This window comes from Netta rufina (genome assembly GCF_964035555.1).
Source record: "Netta rufina genome assembly, chromosome: 24".
NCBI classification, from domain to species: domain Eukaryota; kingdom Metazoa; phylum Chordata; class Aves; order Anseriformes; family Anatidae; genus Netta; species Netta rufina.
In genome coordinates, this window is record NC_140148.1 from 1,171,339 (window position 1) to 1,178,199 (window position 6,861).

Below are 6,861 nucleotides of genomic sequence, written 5' to 3' on the forward strand. Positions count from 1 at the left end.
CGGGGCGGCGGCGGCGGCGGCGGCGGGCGGGGAAAAGCCGGAGAACGGGGCGCGGCCCGGGGGGGGCGGGCCGGGGGCGGGGGCGGAGCGGCGGGGCCCCGTTCAACCGGGCCGGGGCTGGAGGGGAGGCGCTGTCCGCGGTCCCGGTGCCGGTTCTGGCAGCCCCACTTCACCCCCCCGAGGTCCCGGGGCCGGTCCCGGTGGCCCCCCCTTTCCCCACTGCGGACCCGGGGCCGGTCCCGGTGGCCTCTCTTCACCCCCCCCGAGGTCCCGGTGCCGGTCCCGGCAGCCCCCCTTTAACCCCCGAGGTCCCGGTCCCGGTTCCTGCAGCCCCCCTTTAACCCCCGAGGTCCCGGTCCCGGTTCCTGCAGCCCCCCTTCAACCCCCGACGTCCCGGTCCCGGTTCCTGCAGCCCCCCCGCAGCCCGGTGCTGCCCCCCCCGCCCTTTGCCGCAGCCCCGGTTCGCCCCCCCCCGCCCCGCAGCCGGTCCCCGGGGCCGCCCCGGTCCCTCCCGGGGCAGGGTCCCCGGTGGCAAAGCCCCGGTTGCGGCCGTGCAGCGGCTGCGGTTTGGGGCTTAAAACCCCAAAGCGCCCTTGGGCTGGGGCTGCAGCAGCGGGGCTGCGGCTCTGCCAAAAGCCACGGCACAGCTCCCTGCCTGCCTCCTTCCTCCTCCTCCCCAAGCCCCCCCCTTTTTGTGCTAAATGATTGTTTTTCAAGCAAAAATAAAATAAAATGCGGCTTTGCTGGAGCCCTGCTTGAAATGGCTGTTGTGCCGGGGTGCCGCCTCGCCGAGCTACTCCTCGGATTTATTGTGGATAACTGACTGAGGTCACTTCCAGGGAGGTTTCGTAACCAGCTCCCTGCTCGCGGCCCTGAAATGGCTGCGGGTGTCGGAGACAAGGCACGGGCTGGCTGCTGGACGAGGAAAAGGAGGAAGAGGAGGAGGTGGAGGAGGAGGAGGAGGTGGAGGAGGAGTGCAGCTTCAGTCCTGCGACTCCAGGCGGATAAACGAGGCCGGGAGCGAAGCCGGATCCATGGCTCCTGCCTCTCCTCCTGCTCGTGGAGCCAGCAGGCAGCAACCCTCTCCGTGAATTCACTGCCTGAGTGTGCGTGCCCAGCTCCTGGGGTGGCCATCGGTGGCTGCTGCAGTGCAGGGCCGTGGGTGCGACGTGAAGCCGGACCCGGTGGGATGTGCCAGGCGAGCACATCCTCATCCCCCTGCCCTGCAGCACCTCCAGGGCGATGGTTTGAGCCCGCACATCAAGCAGCCCCTGACGAAGAGGAGCATCCACCCCCTAAAAAAAAAAAAAAAAACAACAAAAAAACACAAAGACCATCTCGTGGGGACTGAAACACGCACGTGGGAGGTTTCTGTGCTGCTCCAGTGCTCCAGAATTTCCCCAGCCAAGGCAGATCGGGCGCACCGCCCGCTTTGGGCAGGGCGCTCCCAGCACCGCTGACAGATTTGATGGAAGGCTTTGGCTGAGCAGCGGATGAGCAAACCCCGGTGCTTCCAGGGGCTTTGTTTGCGACAAGAATCCCACTCTTCGGCGACTGAGGACAGGGGCCAGCGGCGACTCTGCGTGGCCGTGGCCCCGTCCTGCAGGGCTGGGTGGCTGCGGGGCCGTGCGGGGCTGGGGGGCGGCTGGGACCTGGGACGGGGCTGCTCAGGAAGCCGAGCACAAAGGCAGGAAAAGAGCCAGAGGCCTGGAGCAGGCTGCAAATCATCTGGTCCTGCCGTGTGGCATATTTACGGGTATTGGGGCGGCTGCAGGGAGAGCGAGGAAGAGGCTCACGTCCCGTTGCATGACAAGAGCTCAGGGCAGCTTGGAAAGTTACTTCGCCCTTTTATGCTCCGTGTCTTGGCTCGGAGAAATGCAGATGTGACCGAATTCATGATGTCTGGGCATCTCTCGGGCCCAAAGTTAGGAAGAAGTGGTCAAAGCCCAATCCTATCTCCCACTGGGAGCTGTCCCAGCATTTCTCCTGTCGGTGATTTATTTTCGCTGTTGTCAGGATGAGACCAGCTGGCCAGGAGGGAGTCCCTGCCAGGCCCTTCGGAGGCACGTGAGATGAGGGGATGACCCCCAAAAGCCCAGTGCTGGATGAAGTCAGCGGGATTTGGGAATCAGGTTCCCCTCCTGCTCGGCTGCTCCAGCTGCATGCAGCTGTAAAGCAGACAAAGAGATTTTTTTTGCAGATGGGCAAGTCTGCTTGGGCAGGCTGCTCTCATCGCCTTTGTCTCTTTTGTGCTCCCAGGCCAATCTCTCCTTATCAGCTCGGCTCAGTCACATTCTCCCTGCAAATCTTGCTTCATTTGGTAAACTTTGCGTTCTGCTGCGGCGGCCTTCCCCTTCCGTGCAAGCTGCAGGCGTGGGGGGCAGAGCTTTGGGTGCTCTGCGTGCAGGAGCTGGCCTGCGACTGCAGCTGCAGAGCTCAAATCTTGCAGAGCTGCGGCCCCAGCACGGCCTGGCGCTGGCTGCTGTGGGACGAGACGCTTGCGTGGGCTGCCGGGGGGATGCATTAGCCAGGAAACCCACAAGTTTTCCTGGTGGAATTGGTGCTCCCTCCTCCTCCGCCCCGTTTTCCAGCAAGCTCTCCAAATGCAGGCCCTTCCGAACGGCGTCGGTTTGGGATTTATAGCTGGAGACGGGCACTGGGCAGCTGGGAAGCTGCTCCCATCACCTCCCTCCCGAGTGCTGAGGGTTTCAGCAGCCCTGTGCCCTGAGCTTTCCAACAACCCCCCCGCTGCCTCCCCCAGCCCCTGGCAGCCAGCGAGGATCAGGATGCCCCTGCAGCCTGAGCCCGCCCGCCTGCCTCTTTGTTCCACCTCCCTTTCTTTTCACTCAGGGCTCTAACAATCCCTCTCCTTTGCTCTCAAGGACACAGGAACCACAGCGGGCAGGAGATAAGGCAGCCTGGCAGAGGGATGCTAGCGTGTAGGGCTCCCCACAGCTGTGGTCTTGACACCAGAAAGGCCCCCAAGTGGGGGCAGATGCCCCAAAACCAAGGCTGCTGGAGACCCTGTGCGGGCCAGCTCCAAACCTGCAGGTGAAGGGCGCTGAGCAGAGCTGGAAACGGGGCTGGGGGCTGCAGGCAAACCCAAAAGGGCTCTGGGGTCGGATGGATGCCCACAGAGCTACCGCACGTGTTGACCCCGTGCGCATTTTTTGGGGTGTGTAGGGCCCTCCAGAGGCTCCTCCTGCCTCTGCTCTGCCTTCTGCTCACCCGTGCCTGCCGTGGGTTGGGACGCACAAAGCAGCAGCCCCGGAGGAGAGCTCCCGGCTTCGTCACCGGTGACGGGAGCGCTGTGCCACGGCAGGCGGCGAGACGGAGTGACACGGAGATGCGCCAGGCAGCGCGGCAGGTGGAGCAGATCTGCCACGAGCCCCCAGACGAAGCTGCCACTCACCGGCGCCGCTCCCGCGCTGCTGTTTTGATCACGGAGACAATGGAGGCAATTGTGGAGCGCTGAGCGGCGCTGGGCGGGTGTCACTTCGCTCGGCAGTGACAGCAGGCTGAGGGAATCCTCCCAGCGCCGCCGCTCCCTTCGCTGGGGCTGCTCCAGCACCTTGCCGTGCACCAGCAGAGCCCGGGGAAGCAGCAGGTTCCTCTCCCCAGGGGTGCACAGAGCAATCCCATCTCTTGTCCCCCTCTTCTACAGCCCCTGGAGACATCCAGTGGTGTGAGGATCCTCCTGCAACCCCAACCTTCCGATACCTTCCTGCCAATTACGGTCCTAAAATTACAGGCTTCGAGCCTCCGACACGCTGTGCACCCATCAGCGGGTGATTCCTTGGCCAGCACGCCCCAACACGCTGTGAACGGGGCTGCTCACCTCCAGGGGGGCGTGCTGGGGGCTCCAGGTCACTTCCTCCATCCAGAAAAATAAAAATAAATCGCAGCAGTAATTGAGGTATTGTGTCTCCTCCGACTGCAGCACACATGCTCCGACTGCAGTCTCTCCAGCAGCAGCCCTGTCAGTTGAATGGCTCCTTGCTTTAATCCCTGAGATAGCTGAAGGATGCTGCTTTCATCTGATAGCGTTTATGGACTGTTATAATGAGCTTTGGCTTGCTGAGATAAATTAAACTGCTCACCCAGAGGTGCAAACTTCATTAATGCCAGCCGCGAGTCAGATCAGCATTATTCTAGCACAGAACATAAACAGGCTGGACACATGAAAGGGGATTTGGCTGGTTTTTTTTTTTTTTTTTTTCCTTCTTTCTCTTAACCCCTCTAATTGCTGTTGATTTGTATCTTTTGCTCTGTGTGTTCAAACTCTTTGCTTCTCCACCTCTTCATCTTCTAGGGGAAGCCATCCAGTAACACACCATTCAGGACCGGCTGCTGAGTGCAAACAGTTAGCGGGAAGCTGCAGTTTTGCCTGGCAAGTTCCTCGTTCTTTCACATGTTTCACAGGTCCAAACAGCCACTTAAGAATAGAGCTCATGAAAAATTAAAGCTCGAGCCTGTCCCTTGTTTCTGTCCTGGTTTAGAGTCTCACCAGGGAAAATTCCACCGTGGAAATAAGACGGCGCGGACGGAGGCGAATGGCACAGAAGTGGTTGTTTATGAAGTATCCACTCACACCCCATCAAAATACAGAGAAAGTGTTAATGAATAATGTGATGGGCACGGGCAGAGCTCAGTGGTGACACTCACACACCTCTCAGGTACGTGTGTGCATCTTCCAGGGGTCACAGCCATATGACAGCGTACAGGGGATTCCTTGCTTGCTCCATTCACCTGCCTCCCCACGGCTCAAATCAGGAGCAGAGTTTCTCCAAACCCTGCGTTTGTCTGTGTAACACCAGGTCCTGAGGCTCTGCGCAGGCACAGGGCCAAGCTGTCAGAGGCTGCGGGTGAAGGATGGCTTCTCCCAGCGCCCTTTTCCAGTCCTGGTCCTGCGGAGGTCACTGGTTTCCTTGTCCAGGAAACGACACGAACACGACGCCGTCGATTTAATTCGGAACAGCCACTCACCCCCCTCCGAGAGCACGGAGCAGCAAGGCAGGATGCGGCCACTGGAGGAGCATTTTTGGAGAGCAAATGTGTCGGAGCCATCTGTTGCCTCCCCAGCCGTGGTGACAGTCACAGCACGTCTCTCTCCCTAGCCCGCTCTGAAAGCTGACACCGGCGCTGGAGGTTGCCCTAACAGATATTTTGCAAGCGTTTCCTGCCAAAAGGTGCGTGGCACCAAATGGGACAGCAGTGACCCTGCCCCAAGGGGCTCCGAGCAAAAGGTGCTCTCAGCTGTTTGCCCTCCCCGGGGGAAGGCAAATGTGGCTGTGGGAGGTCGCAAAAGTCTGAATATTCGGGGCAGAGGAAGTTTTCTGGTTCCTCCGAAGCCGGGCCACAGTAATCTGTGGGTTGGAAGGAAAAAAAATGAATTCCTACTGAGAAATGTGGTGAAAAGCTTTCAGATGAAAGGGTGTCAGCCTGGGGACACAGATGGCCATGAGCGCTCCAACTGCAGTCATAAGCACGGCGAACTTTTTCTTTCCATTCCTCCAGGTAAAAGCTGAGCACCACGCACACGCACACACACAAAGACCAAAAAAAAAAAACCTTTGCAGGGCTTACAAGCTGTGACACAGACCCGCATGGTCTCCTCTCCCTGGGGAGGGTGGAAGGAAGCACGCATGTGGCAGTCATCCACCACAGCGCCGAGGGCTCGGAGGCACCGAGATGCTGCAGGATGAGGAACGGAGGGCAAGAAATCCTGCAGGAGGCAGCACCGTGGGGAGCTAAGCTGAGAGAATCCAGGTCCAGGATGGAATCACCCAGCTTGCTCTGGATGGGATGATACAGGGGGGACCCACTGACAGCACTAAGACCCCATCTTCAGCCCCGCTCTGCTCTTGGCCCCTCTCCTGGGGGTGCACCCCAAGGCACAGACCTGCGAAGGGGAGCAGGCAGCAGCTCTCCAAAGCACACACCGACCCAGGCTGACGTTTCCCTGGGCCTGGCAGGCCCAGCAGAGAGCAGAGCAGCGCTCAGAAGCACGGGGTACCTGCACGGCACGAGGCCCCACACCGCATCCCCCTCCTGTGCTCATCCCCACTTCATGCACAGCATCACTATTTATACATGAAAAATGACTGCGATTTCCGCAAAAAAACAAACTGCCCCCTCAGTCCATTAATAAATCCGCTTTCGCTGCCAAAACATTTTAATTTCCACTTCTCCAGACTTGCTTTGTCTTCATTGCCTCTATTTTTACTGCATTTTGTGACAGACGGCTCGTCTCTGACAAATGCAAGTTTGCCCTTGTGGTAAATCTTCCTGCAGTACGGCCAGCGGGATATTCGCAGGGCAGGATCCTTGCCTTTTTTTTTTTTTTTTTAATTGTTCTGCTAATTCCCACCACTGCCTGCAATTTATGGGGTGGACTGGCCATACCCGGGGGAGAAACGGAAAGCAGGACTGCCCGCCTGCTTTGCGGACAGGCTGGGCAGACCACCAGCCTCCTGTCCCGGCAGCTTTAAGACTCGTGCAGAACTGGCTGACGTGCCGGGGGCTCCCATTTTTGCTGAAATTCCCCCCGAAAAAAAAAAAAAGAAAAAAAAAAAAACAGGCGTTAACGGTGCAGGGGGCTGTCGGTGGTGCTTGGAGCCCCCCCGGATTGAGGCGATGCCCACCCCTCGCTGCTCGCACACTGAGGCTCGTGGTGTCCAGCACCAGCTTGGTGCAGGATATGCCCCCCCGAGCCCACCACCCTTTATGGGGAGCCCCTTTTTTAACATTTTTTGGCTGGGGGAGTCGGGAAGGGCTGCGCAGCGGCAGGAAGGGGGCTCAGAGGGGGTCCGGGGGGGGTCCCACCGGTAACCCCGGAGGGAGGCACCGCTCCCGGGGGTT